Here is a 15,147-nt window from a genome sequence, read left to right as displayed (position 1 = left end):
ATTGTTTAGACCATGTAACATATAACTGAAATACAAAGGTCAGATGTACTTAGATTTTCTGATAGAGCCAAAAAACACTAAAAGTCCCTCCCCCAACCCCCAGCCCCTGCCCAGGTTGGTAAGGCAGGCAATAAAAACAAATTAAAAGTAAGGAAGTTTAGATTCAGTGACTTTCATCAGGTTATAAAATTATTTGAGGTGTTGCACTGCTATGTGGTGTAGCGATTGTAGGCCATTTACCATCGTGTGTTTATTTTCCTTTCATTATATGTGGTTATTTTTAAGGAAGTGAACATTTGTAAGTAAATGTTATATTGTGGTTTGTACGCGAGGCTTACCTGTTGTACAGGCAACAGATCTGCTTCTTCTGGGCTAATCAGTACAGTCATTTAGCTGAATCATCCATATGGGTGACTAATATTTTGTACTTAGTGCTTTTGAACTTTGATATGAGGTGCCCATTACTACCACTTTTAGGTACTCTGTGGGAACACTGAAAAATTCCTAAGTAGATTGAAGTCACTGACCACTTAGACAACCAGTTAGAAACGAGAGCATAGTTGCTGCAATACAGGTGAAAAACCTTTTAACATATTGCTTAATGACTGGTTGTCTTAGGAAATGTAAGACCTCTTTTGAGGCAAGAATTACATAATTTTAGAAAACAATACCCTACCTAAGAAATGAAGAGGGACTGAAAAAGACTTTTGTGTAAGTCAGTTTTACATTGTACATCGAGAAATCAATGAGAAAGGATTTTTAAGAATCTTGAAGTTTGTCTTGCATCTTGAAAGGAGTGCTCTACCTCTTTCTTGGAAAGTGACTAACAGAAAGAAAAGTTATGCTAGCTTCTGCACGAAACTGTCCTGGGAAGTATTGAGAAGTGATATTATGAAGCTAGCTACCAAATATTATTTGGGAGAGGCTTTGTAACTTTTGCATAAAATGTTAGGAAAAGTACCGAAATATTTTCGCCGCTCTAGATATTCACATGCGAAAAATGTGTGTGTTGGATCATTTTGCAGTTCATTGTTTAGGTGATTGTGTTTGTTGATTCAGTGTAATTTTAAATAACCAAACCATTTGACATTTGTCTTGTCGTGTTTATGGCAAGAACCCTGGAATAAAGATTATTTATCTCTGTTAATGAAGAAGTCTTTTGAGACCATGTCCAAATGAGTTTCCTAAATAATTGTTTCTTGAATAGCAGTAAGACTAGAATCTAGACACAGGCTTTCTTGAAAGTGAAAACATATTTCCCATGACTACGTGGATTTCTAGTTAGTATGTATAGTTACTGCTATTTGTCTTCTCTATTGTTAGCAACATCTTTTGTTCTTTTCTGGAGCAACTACCTTCTAATACTAGTGGATAACATCTGTTTCAACCTTTATTTTTTAATACTGAGATTATCAATTAATTTTGTTAATGTGGTTAGTGGGTTTGGGGGAGTGGCAGTGCATGGCTAATTCCAAATTGCACAATAAAAAAATCTCGTGCTTATGGCTTTGGAATAAGTTTTTGAACTTTCACTTAAATACGATTGTGTTTGATGTTTGGAGACTTTTTGAAATATTAATATGTTTGAACATACTAAGTCTACCCTGGGAAGACCTAATTTGGGAGTAGCTAGAAACTGTCCAATTTTCTATTTCACTCTTCTGCTCAGCCCTGTAGCATTCATTTTAGTCTCTCTCTCTAGTTAATGCTTGCTTTCTCTCAAACTTTCTCTTAGAGCTGAGATAGTAATTTAATGTTTGAAATTCAGGAAAAGTGCTTCTACTGGCAAAGTGAATGGAATAAACTAATATTATTTATAAATAATAATTAAGCTATTTGTGAGTCCTTAGGAGAGTAAACACTTTCTGTGGAGACAAGGTGTAACATTCTCAGAATGATTTGGAAATCCATGCTAGTGAATTATCTCCAAGACTTCTTGACCATTTTTATGTTTAAATGATCTGTCTAGATATTAGTTTCTATTTCTCAACAGAGATTGCATGTAGCTAGGGCTTAATGGCTTTCAGGAACTGTCACCTACAAATTTTCATTGCATCAGTAAATTAGAAGAATCAGTGAGTATAATTCCAAAGCAATAAATTGCATTTTCCCCCATCTCTAATTTTAATGTCTTAACTGACATTATGTAACCATTATTTCCACCTGCCAATAACAAATTCTTCTGTTCTCACACTTTGTTGTATTCTTTTATTGTTTTCTCTATGCTTGAACATTCATTTTACCCCAAACTGGAAAATTTAACTTAATTCCTAGACACTTTTGTTGTTTTATAGCTTTAAGTAGCATAGTAACGTAGGAAAAGATAGTATAATATCATAATACTCTGGATTTGGTTTTTGTGTTATTAATGTATAGATCCTATAATCATGCTCCGGTTTAAATGTAATTCTTTGTTTTTTCTCATTAGGTGGAGCCTTTGAATTTTTTAAAAGACCATAGTAATCAGATCTACTTGAAAAATTAAGTGAATTGATTTGGTTGGAATGCTCTTTTACCGATTCTTTAACATACAGCCACTAGGTAAGTCAAGCCAAGTGCTTTCTATATGGTTTGATTTCAAAGTTATTGGAAAGATTCCTCAGGTACAATCTTAAATGAGCTTTATGTGAAATTTTGACAGTAATTATTTGAGGCTCTTGAAACCTGTGATAGATGTTTTGGATGTTATCTAAATGAAAATATTCATACTTTATTGCATTTCTGAAAATGTCTGATTTTAGCTGAAGATGAGAAAATGTTGTCATTTATAGTTTGAAACCAGATTCTTTTATTTGATGTATTAATGATGATTTGCTTGTTATAATCTTGCAGTAATGTAAAAATATCAGATTTTACTTTGAGTAAGGTTTTTATATGTAGTTTTATTGCATTTTGTCAGATTCACATCTAAGATGTAATGAACATTTGAAGTAAATTAGTATCTTTCTGTATTTTAAACCATTCTCATTTTATAGAAATAATGGTTTCTATAATAAGAATAGAAATCTTAAGGAAGGACTTGATGGATTCAGCTTCCTTGTTGCACTGTGCTGCTGTGGAAAGCTCCTGAGGTTGAGAACACATTAGTTACCAGGAGGAGTTTAGGCTTTTAGTAATTATTGGTGCTGCCAAGACAGAATTTAGTGGGAACAGGACTTTGGCTACTGTTAAAATGTCAGTATAGTAAAGTCTGCTCTGTCAAACAGATTTTTGGCATCAGAAATTTAAATGATACCGATTTTAGGGCTTGGTAATTTTTTAAAAAAATCCAAGCAAACTCATGCTTTAATTAACCCTTTACACAGTAAAGAAAAATTGGAAAAAAAAATTGTATTCCTAATTTAGGTCACAAGATTTGAATTTCTGAAATTCTAAATGTTATTCATGATTCTAAAATTGTACAGCTTGTTACTTAATTTTCCTCCAAATAAACTGGAGCTATTTTAAAACCTGATGAATGATAACGAACAAGAGAGGAAAGTGTCTAATCATCTGGGAAGACAGCTTCTAAACCAAACCCACTAATAGTGTCTGCTTTACCTGTGAACATCTTAAGACAAGATGATGTCAGGTGGTTTTTTAGTGATAGTATTGTAGTTTATGCAGTGCCAACAACTGCCCTAAGCTTTGTCTAAAATAATCTCCCTTTGTCTAAAATAATCTCCACTGTCTAAGAACTTGATTTGCTAGTGTAGCTTTTGAGCATTCAGTGAGTGTAGAAATATCAAATGTGGACATTCCAGAGACCCCTTTTCATTTGGCCTGTAAGGTTCATGGTTCAGTGTTCATTTGCCACCAATAATTTTCATTGTTATGGGCACATGGTGCCGTTTGGAAAAAGTTTTGGGTAATTAAAGGGATATGAGGCAGTTAGAAGAAAAACCCATTAGGAAGACAGATATTTAAAAGTGTGAAAAGCAAGGCCTTAATTTTTTCAATAGCTATAATAAATGTTAGAAGATGAAAATTAATAATCTGAACCACTAACTTAAATGCCTTTGTTTGCCACATTTAATTTTCCATCTACTCCCAAGTTTGGCTTTTACAGTTATTTCCAAAGTATCCTAAGTGTTAAGTGACATTTAAATTGGTGGTACCTAATTTAAATTATGTTCAAGCGACTGTTTTATCAGTGCCTCCTGAGAATGGACATGGCCTGGACATTGAGTGCAGATGGCCTTCTTGCGTATTGCACTGTGAGTTCTGGACTCCTCTGGTTAAGTCTGCTCATTGGGGTCTCTGTGCTTTGAAACAATTGTTTTTCATTAAATAAGGATGCTGCTTAGTTCATAAGGCTCTATGAGGATTAAATACCTGGCAGGTACTAGGAGTTCATAGTAGTGGTTATGATGATGGTGATTAATAGGAGTAATAGTCATTGCAGTCACTGGTTAAATGTAACCAGAATTATATTTCATTTATCGTGTGACTGATTCTTTAGCCTGTCAACATGGTCTTTACTCAAAGAGCTAGGTATATTTTCTCAATTAAATCAAATACTTCTTTTGGTAAGGAAGGACTTCATATGGAATCGGTAAGCATTTTCATGATGCATATGGAATACATAATCAGCAACCTCTTAGTGACTTTATCAATGAACCTGGCCCTATGCATTAGCCCAAATGAGGGTTTTTTTTTTCAATATAACTTTTTTCACAAATAATAAATTTTAAAAATGTGCCCAACTCCTCCCACCACAAATTGGCAGTAAATAGAAACAGTTTGCGAAGTAAGAAAGGAACGTTCTCATCCATAGAATATTCTTCCTTTTATGGTACTTTTTGAAAAGTTAGTACATACAAATTATTATTTTTTTTTATAATAATGTTGCTTTGCATGTCCTGGCATTTTCCTTCAAGCAGTGAATGTTTTTGACTGGTCTTGACATTATTCATTTTTAAGTGATATTAGCTGGAGTCTGGGCTTTTAAACACATGGGTGATCAGATTTGTATGCTGTCACTACATTGGATATATTTATTTAGGAATTATGTAAGTGATATTCCTTCCTAAAAAAAGAAGGTGAAAATGATTAAGACTCTCATAGACTTGAAAATGTTGGGTTAAAGAGCAGTAATTAATTTGCTGATAATTATATAATTGTTACTGTTAGTAATTTTTGGAGTCAGACATCACTGAAGTCTTACTTTAAATTAGGAAGTCCAAAATACATAATTCTATGTTCTGTGGAAATTGCTATATTTTGTGATTTCCCCAAACCTTTTCTTCATCCGTTTATCTCTCCTTTCTCTTTGATATGCCTCTATATGTTTTTTCTTATTATTACTTATACCAATTAGGAAAATGAAAAGGAAGAAAACCCTTTTGATTCATTCTATTTGGATACATTTTAGCTGGTCTTATAACGATTTGATAAGGGTGCACATTAGATTTGCTATCTGTTATCTCCGGGTGTACTATAACTTCTGCTATCACAGATCATTCAGAGTAGACCTTATAAGTTTCAGTATATTGTGGCCTTCAAAATGTTTCCTATTATACAGGACTTCCTTTTATATTTTTATAGCTCTTCAGATGCATACAAGTCTTCTGTTTGTTTCCTTGTATTTTAAGATAACAGAAGAGGCTATCAGTATTTATGTTTGAGTATTAATATTTACAAACTGATGTGAAAATGTGGACTCTTATGTATGCTCTAGATTTCTTCTGGCCTCCTTACAAAGACTGCCCTTTGTTTTGCTATTCTAGCTTAGGTGAGTGGAGCCTATTACTGTTAGCTTATTTGAGCTACATGGCTTCATTTTTCCAAAATTATTTTCTTATTTTTTCTTATTCATAATTTGACACTTCCTGCTTTGTTTTTCAAGTATTTTACCTGGTTATACCTTCATTCGTTCATGCGTTTAACAACTTTTCATTCACATACTCATCATTCGATCAGTAAGTATTAACTAAACCAGTAGTATGAGCAAATCCCATTTTGTTCCACAAGCATGCTGTAGCCATCTGAAACCCTGACTGAAGGCTTCTTTCATATCGTTTCATAGTATTTCCTTCTGTCTATCCTTCCTGTCTCCTTCAGTTTGCAGTATAGGATGGCTGTGTGAAGGAGCCTCTCATTTTTCACTCTCTATGCAAAACCTACACAGTGGATCTTAGTGACTGATCACATGCCTTGTTTCTATGATGGCATGAATTAATATTTGTGTATTGACTTACTCTCTGTCTACAAATGGCTTCCATGTACATTATCTCATTTGAGGCAATAACTATTATGTAGTTATTACTCACACTTTATTTTGTGTATAAGGGACCGGAGGCTTCGTGGTGGGGGGTTTGGTTTTAGTTGAGTAATTTGCTTAAAGTCACAGCACTAGTGAGTCATAGAACCAGAATCCAACCCTGTTTCTCCCATTTTTGGCTAACATGTCAGTCACTGCCAAGTCACCGGTCTAGTTAACTGGCAGTGTTCAAATGTTGGAGCGTTGTGGATGTGGCCACTATGTTCTTTTTATTATGACTGACATAAAGAAATAGAAGCCAGCCGTATCAAAATTTGGGGGCAGAGTCAAATCTTATAATTTTAGGGAATCTCGAGGTAGTCCAAGGAACAAAATGCTGTAGAAAGATGTGGATTGTAAATTTTCCAGACCTTTGTCAGTTGTCACCTTCTGGAAACTGAAACCTGATGATACCAATTGTTAAGTTTACCCAATCACTTCCCTGATCTGAGAATCTCATGATTTCCAAGCAATATCCCTTATGGATCAAGAATGGCCTCTGGAGTTCTGGTTCCCTTGGCAGTTACAGTTTTCACTATAAATCCTTTAATTGGATATTGGACAAAATCCCCCACATAGAGATCTTTATTTTATGTTTGAATCTGATATCACATTGACGTCTCACCCATTAATTGCCAAAAGAAAAATTCGCTTTCTTAATCACATTTTCTACCTCATCTATTATTTGCATTTTGGGTTAATGCACTTTACTGACGTCAGAGTCTGGTTAATAATTTTATTGTAGTATTACTTCTCTTCATGTTTGAGCTCCTTTGCCCACATCACCCCTTAACAATTTATACTTCTCTCATGCCACTTTTTGTATGCATTTTTGTACTTGCACTTTATAATAAAGTAATTTATGTGAAGTTTTCCTGTCATATGCCTGCACTGTAAATTGCTTGTTTGTGTCTTGTTTATTCTTAAAAATGGTGATTGAAAAAATAGTAGACATTTAATAAATATTTGTTGGGTTTAATAAAAATAATTGCTTGTGAGGTTTTTTTTGTCTTTTTTTTTTTTTTTTTTTTTTTTTGAGAGAGAGTTTCACTCTTGTTGCCCAGGATGGAGTGCAGTGGCACAATCTTGGCTCACTGCAACCTGTGCCTCCTGGGTTCAAGCGATTCTCCTGCCTCAGCCTCCCTAGTAGCTGGTATACAGGCACCCGCCACCATGCCCAGCTAATTTTTTGTATTTTTAGTAGAGATGGAGTTTCACCATGTTGGCCAGTCTGGTCTTGAACTCCTGACCTCAGGTGATCCGCCCACCTTGGCCTCCCAAAATGCTGTGATTATAGATCTGAGCCACTGCACCTGGCCAAGTTTCTGTTCTAAAATTCACTTTGGGGACTGAAAATCGATACCTGGACACAGGTTTAATTTTATTTGTGAGATGAATCTGCAAGTCCGATACTTATTAAATATCCAGAGCCAGGTCATGAATACAAATTTATGAAGTTTTTAGTGCAAAAATTGCTCTTAAAGTAAAATAGTAACAAACCCCTTCCCCACACAGCAGAACAAACCTAAAAACCCCTACAGTCCCTGACCAGGAGGTCTCATTCTCCTTGTTTTGACTATGGCAACAAAAATAATTGACCTCTGAAAAAATTTAATGAGATAAATTACATGTGGCCTCTGACTATGAGGGATTCCTGTGTGGTGTGAAGGCAAAGCACAGCTCACATTGACTGCAGGACAAAGGGGCGTGGGAAGCCCCAGAAAACCTTTGAGCAGGACAGCGCAGCTGTCAGAGCTGCGCTTCAGGGAGATGGGTCAGGCTGGGCCTTGTTGGATGGCGGGTGAGGTGGGGTGGGCGGCAGCAGTCACTGCAAGCACAGAAGCCACTTAGGAGGCACTTCCATGAATTCAAACAAGAGCTGTCATCTCATGTTGTGCCCTGTATGTCCTCCCACACTTACATCACAGATGAAGGCACTGCATCACAGACCTCAGTGGAGACTCGAATCCCAGGTTGAGGAAGTTCTTTCTGATTTCCTCCCACATCCCCCTCAGTTCCTTACTTCTCAGGTTTTGCATCATGGTGCCCTTGTGGCTGCGTTCCACTCAAATTGTTTTTCTTAGGATCCTCGACACTTCCACGGTTCACTGCCTCTGAGAATTGTCCCTGAATCCCAGGCATGCAAGGGCACCAGGCCTGGATCTGGCCTTTGGCACTTTGCCATTTGTACCCAGAGTACTTGCCGGTCTCCTGCCTACTTTGTGTGGTGGGAGATCAGACCGGTGTGAGGGTCTGGTTGGAGGGTAGTGATAAGGATTGACAGGCACTGGCTGTATGAAGGAAAGTGTGCAGGACACCAGCGTAGGGGCTGCCTGATTGGGTCTAGGGTGAGCTTGTGTGGATGTGCATGCATTCTGGGGGTGGGGAGCAGGAGGAAGCTGTCAGAGATGACCCCAGGCTTTGACCTTTGGAGTTTGAATATCACTTTTAATAGAAAACATGAGGTAAAGAGAGAAGCTGGTTTGTCTAGTAGTGTGATGAATTTGATTGTGTACCAGTTGAGTCTGAGATAAATATAGATAAAAAGCATGTATTTTATACTACTTTACTTTTTGTTTTTCATGAGGGTTTATAGTTGGAAACAGGAATTCACTGGAAGACTTCATCATCTTCCTCTTTTTGCTGTTTTTTTTCAGCTCCTTAAATATTTCCCAAGAGCTTAGGATGGTTTTAGGTTTTCTTAACCTTCACCCTGCCAAAATCCCCCCACAAATTCACCTCCTCAGGAACATGTGTACGTGTCAGAGTACTCTCAGCAGCCAGAAGTGTGCCTTCCAGCCTCTTAAAATAAAAACATACAGGAAAAATAGCTATCTTTTTCTTTTGAGGAGGATGATCATTGCCATCTCACGACTTGCTGAAATAGCACAGCAAAGAAACATTTTTTGGCAGGCTGGAACATCTAGGGAATGTGCAAACACATGTACTTCTCTTTTTCTCTGATATGTTTCATTGATTGAGGCAGTCTAGTTCGGGGAGGCAGGGGGGTTTTTAATTGAGCTTTAAAAAAAAGTACTAGGCATTTGTATCTAAAGTTACTCTTTCAATTGGTGGTATTTCTAACAACAGAAAACCTTAGTTTCTTAAATTTGATGGTAGCAGTGAGTTGATTGGTTCCAGTGTAATCTTTCCCATCCCCATCCACTGAGGAGTTTTTGAATTTCAGAAGAGATACTCTTGATTAAATCAGTTTAAGAGTATATAATGATCCTGTAATTATCATTTGTCATTACCTTGTGTACCTAATGATTAAAGCAAACATTTAATAACTATAGAGCAGTAAATATATTTTAGATCTTGAGCCATAAAAAGATTTCCGTTAACAGAATGTTTTGTGCACAAATAAATTATTCATTGGCTGTAGCAGAGCTTGATTCTGTCATCATCTTTAAGTGGAAATTTTGAGGACACCAATCATCACAGATGCCAACACTCAGTTGGCTTGAGCCCCATTCTTCTTACATGGAACCTGAGCTTTTTTGGCTATTTTTAAAAGCTTTAGTTCATTTAAACTCAATGAATATTTATGGCATTTCTGCCATATGCAATGTAGTGTTTTAGTGCTGTGGAGGAATACAATGATGAGTAAGTCTGCATTTCAGCCTTCAAGTTGCTTATAAACCCTACCTAAAATAGAGATCAGACTGGTACATACCTGACTTGGATATAAGAAAACTTGTAGTAGGGTCCTCAGAGATGTAGAAATAAAATGTTTTGTGAAGAGAAAGAAATCATATCAATTTTCCTATGGGTTTGCTTGGGTAGAGGGCTTGGGGAGCAGGAAGTATTTCCTGAGGACAGCTTTAAGGATGGGCAAGATTTTGGTAGGTGGTGAGAATGATATTCACCTACGTAAAGTGTTGGGATGGATAAAGTTGGGGTGATTATGGAAGGAAAAGTCACATGGTATGTTTGGAACATAACATTGGTAAGTGAAGAGGAGACATGAAAGAAGAGGAAGGGAGGAACTGAGAGACCTAGAGAGTATAGAACGTCTGGAATGTAATTAGCACATTAGTTTGGTAGGCTTTAGAAAAACTTTACCCACTTTTGAGCTAAGGAATCACATGATTGGGTTATAGTTTGAAAGATTAATATACTCACCACCGATGGTATCACCAAGAAGAACTGGAAAACCTGGAGGGAGACAAATTAGGAAGCTATTGGGATAGTCTCCATGAGAGGTAGTAAAGTTCTGAACTAGGATGACCATAATAGGAATATAAAGAGGGTTTGGGAGAGACACTGTAGATGAATATTCTATAGGCTTTGGCTTGGGATTGGCTATGAAAGGTGGGAAACAGGAAGCAGTTAAAGATTCAATTTAATATCTGTTGTCAACTTTTAAATCAACCAACATTTATGGAAAGCCAGCCATGTGCAAGACATTGTGCTCAGTATTGAGAGAAATAAGAATGGTCCTGTTCTCAAGTAGCTGAAAATTTAGTTGGGGATATAAAATATGTTCTCAGGCCAGGTGCAGTGGCTCACGCCTGTCATCTCAGCACTTTGGGAGGCCAAGGCGGGTGGATCACGAGGTCAGGAGTTCGAGACCAGCCTGACCAACATGGTGAAACCCCCATCTCTAAATACAAAAATTAGCCAGGCATGGTGGCATATGCCTGTAATCCCAGCTACTGGGGAGGCTGAGGCAGGAGAATTGCTTGAACCCAGAAGGTGGAGGTTGTAGTGAGCCGAGATTGCTCCACTGCACTCCAGCCTAAGTGAGAGTAAGACTCTGTCTTGAAAAAAAAAATTAGCTCAACTAAAATCCAAAGCAGGCCATGATTAGTGAGATAATGGGAGTTGAGCAAAGGTTATGAGAACACAAGAGAGAGTGGCATTAATTCTGACATTGCAAAAGTGGGGAAGTTTATTGGGGGAAAACACTTTGGGCTTTGAAGATCAGATAAAAGATTCCAAAGTATTTTAGCTGTCAGAAATGTAGCTGGAAAACTAACAGAGGCAAGTCTCAAGGAAGCTAAGGGAGGAGGAGCTTGCTAACAAGAGTAGCTCTTACTTATTGAGTGCCTAGGGTATGTCAGATCTTGAGCTTAGAGCCTTCTATTTAAGGGAGTGTTCAGCGTATCATGCCGCAAAGTCATCACCAATGTTGTGATCTAAGAAAGGACCAATGGATTTGGCAATTTAAGAATGCTGTGTGAATTTGAAGAGGTTTCAGTATAGAAATATAGCTGAAAACACAGGCAAACACAGGGTGAAAACATTCTAAGGGTTATTACTTATCTTGAGTACATGATTAAGTACACCAGTGAGGAAAAGGCTGAGCTGTTTCTGTGACTTCTCCTTAATGGGCAAAGTTTATATAAGCCTCAGAAGATCTTTATGCTTGGGTTGGTCTTAGAGGTGTCATTTGAGAATGTGCTAGTCCTGTGAAGTCTTTACACGCTTTAAAATACTGCAAAAATGTTAGACTCCCAGATTATTTTCTTGCAATTAAAAGATCTCCACACTTACTACCAGCTTTCCTCCTCCTCCCTGCTACCTCCTTCCTCCTTCCCACTCCTTCCCTTTGGGCACCAGCTGATAATGGTGAGCACACTTGCCACACCCTTGGCTTAGGGTCAGGGAAGTCCTCGGGCTCTCCTTGGCTCTTTTCCCATCTGGAGGGAGATTTCCATGGAGAACAATCCAGGGAAGTGCGTGCACGTGCGTGCGCGCACACAGACACATACACCAGTTCTTTTCCTGCCCTCAAGGATATTTATGTGCCAATACATAGACAAAACACACAGTCATATGCCGGCATACTTTGTCACACCCAGCCTGAGGAAACACAGGGCAGGGGTGCAATATACTGGCAGGAGGTGGTAGGGATACTATTAATAATTGAAACTTTAGGAATAATAATAGAGCTTGTTAAAGAAAAATTCAGAAATTGCTTTGTTAAGATGAACAGCCTATTATTATAAAATGTAAAGGGGTGAAATTTATATCATGGCTATGTTTAGTTGGTTTTTGTTTTTTCAAGCAGTTATATAGCCAACCGGGCTTGATAAAAGAACTTTCACAGAGGTACCCATATTATTACAAAGGGGTATTTTAAATTATATCAAACCATCCTATAATTTAACAGGAATAACACGAGAGAAATTAACAGGAGTAGTAGAATGGAAGAAGAAGAAATTGCTCCTAAACCCCACAAAGGCACAAAAGTACATGAGTATGGAGAGTGAGCGTGTTTACAATCATTCGTTCACTCATTCATCCATTCACTTGATCACTCAATCCACAAACGTTTGCTGAATTCGTGTTTTATCCCAGGCTGGGAGCTGACAGATATAGCTGAGAAGAGAAAACAGGCAAAATTTTAGATAAAATACGTCCTTCTTATAGGAAACTAGCCAATATAAGTCAGCTCTCCTGTTTTATGAGTAGACAGCTTGTTTGAAATTACATTTATGAGTTGAGTATTATATACTAATGTTTCTACCCCACAAAGCTATTCCCTGCCATTTAGAACCCTAAAATGTGCTCAGCCTGCTAGAATACAACAATCTAGCTGTCAGGTTCATGGTAGTAGAAATTCTCAGAGCTTCTGAAAAAATTGCCATGCATTCTTATCAGGCTTTGCCTATTAAAACATTGAGATTCCTTTTCCTTGAGAATTGAAGTGGTAAGATGTTTTATTAGACTGATTTTCTCCTTTTCTATGGGAAGACCTGGGATAGACAGGGTTAGTATGTTTGTTCATCTGTACATGTAAATATCCTCAGGGAATTCCCCAAAATATGGGGACATCTTCTGCCTTTGGAAGCATTAGCAAGATATTTCAACCAGTGATCATGGTCGGAATTGTGAGGGACCATTAAGACTGGAGAGACCTAAGCCAATCTCTTAGGTCACAGTAAACCTGAGTGTAGTGATATGTCCCTTCCCAGGTAATAATTTATCCTTTATTAAAGGACAAGCTTGGTTTAAGAGTCTTGATATAAGTTTTTATTCTTAAGCTGTTTAAACATACACATAGTGGAAATTTCTCCTAAACCAAGAATTATATAATAAGATATATTTTATTTTAAGGAGCTTAGATACTTTTCAGATATTGAAAATAAATTTCTAAATCAGATATATGATATTTGTGTTTTCTGAAGAAACATGATTGGTCTGTTTAGCGTGGAAGATCTGTTCACTTAGGATTTTACTTAGAATATAGAAGCAAACTAGTGGATGAAGATAATTAATTCATTTATTTGAAGATATTTATTGCTTTAGTTTAAATTTATTAAATTATAATCATTTATTATTTTTATTTTACATATACCCTTTTTATATGCATATGTTTGAAGCATTTTGGAAGTCTGCTGGAAAAATTAAAACAATTTTATTTTAAGGTTGGCACCTTAAATTAATTAAATTCATTATTGGCACTTTAATTATTCTTTAGAACAGATGCAATTAGTTAACATTTTCTGGAGAACATATTTTTAAATCTTTTTAACTCACGATAACATTTTTAGTCACACTCTCTTAGATGCCTTAGAGAATTAAGTTTGGAAATGTTCTGTACAATTTCTGTAATGTCTATTAAAATTAGATGTATTTGACCTTACACATTTTATAATAATGTATAAAATATAAGAATGATTCTTGATAACTTAATGATTTCTAAGTTTTATTTTCTAATATTATCAAAACCTTAATAAGAGATTTCTAAATTGAATAATATCAATATCATGGCAACAATGTGAGTAGTTAGCTGTGGTGGGAGGGCTCAGTGATTAACTGGAAAGGTCATTGGTTGAAACATCAGGAAACTGAGGTTCTTGCTCTGAATTTCATAGAATAGCTTGCAGAGCTTGGGCAAGCAACTCAACCCTTCACTGTTTCACCACTCAGCCTCATGCTTTTGGGGGTATGTGATGTGTGTGTGTGTGTGTGTGTATGTGTGTGTGTGTAACTGGACTTTAGTATGTATCTGCAAAACCTCTAAAATTATTTCTCTATTTAAAACATGAAAATCAAGACCCCATAGAGATCTTTAAACAAATACTGATATGGATTACTGTGGGAGTCAGTCCCTTAATCCAGATGTCTAGGAAATATCCTTCCTCTAAGCTTCTAAGTGTGAAGGGCCGGCTCCATGGAAAATGTTCATTGTGCTCATGTAAATTGTTAGGAAGAAAAAAACTTGCTGCAAGATTTGTCCTCTAAGTTTAAGAAATGGATCATGAGCAGAAATGTGAAAAGGCACTTTCTGAATCTCCCTTCATTCTCTCTGGCCTCTGTGGCCGTTCTTCCCCCTGCTTGACCTGAATTTTAGTGTCGGGTAGAGAAATGCCTTCCACCAGCTCCAGAGGTGCGAACTACAAATGTATGGACTTTATTGGTTTCAAATTGCAGAACCACCCCTCCCTCACCCCTAGTATGTGTTATCACTCACTGGTATTCAGCTATGGTTTTGTAGCTGGCCGAGATGGGGCAGAAGGTTTCCAAGTTGGTCAATTAAGGGTGTAACTGTTGCCTCCCCAGCCTCTGGGACTGGATCTGAGCCATTGTGTTACACGGCTACAAGGTATTAGGCATAAACTTTGTGAGATTCTGAAGAAGAGTGGAAGCAAAAAACCTGACGGAACTGCTTTGGTGACAGTCTTGAAGGAGAATTGGTTATAAGCCAAGTTTGATTTGGACCTTAAGAACACACAGCTGGGGAGGGCCATTGCTGCCGGTATTTATGGGGCCTCTGGGGCAAGAGTTCAAATGGAGGCCCACAAAGATTCTTCATTTGATCAGTGATAAAATCTTTATTTGCACAGAACATGAAGTTGCAGGGATTTCGTCTGACCTGTTCACATTGTGGATTCGACGAGAATAATTTTCTGGCTCATTTTTATTGTTTTGAACAGTAATTCAATCTTTATTAA

General features: G+C 37.1%; 1 protein-coding gene across 10 annotated transcripts in view; it reads left to right on the top strand.

The window, feature by feature from the left end:
- Positions 1–15,147, top strand: part of HIVEP2 (HIVEP zinc finger 2) — a 195,176-nt gene that overhangs the window by 107,223 nt on the left and 72,806 nt on the right. For all 10 annotated transcript variants that reach the window (XM_024248690.3, XM_063725014.1, XM_063725017.1 and 7 more), the window contains one exon: positions 2,429–2,541. The gene's annotated coding sequence lies outside the window, so the exon portion shown is untranslated. The remainder of the gene's footprint in view (positions 1–2,428; positions 2,542–15,147) is intronic.

This window comes from Pongo abelii, chromosome 5 (assembly GCF_028885655.2).
Source record: "Pongo abelii isolate AG06213 chromosome 5, NHGRI_mPonAbe1-v2.0_pri, whole genome shotgun sequence".
NCBI classification, from domain to species: Eukaryota; Metazoa; Chordata; class Mammalia; order Primates; family Hominidae; genus Pongo; species Pongo abelii.
The sequence above is the reverse complement of the archived record's forward strand: the minus strand, read 5'-3'. Positions and strand labels throughout refer to the sequence as shown.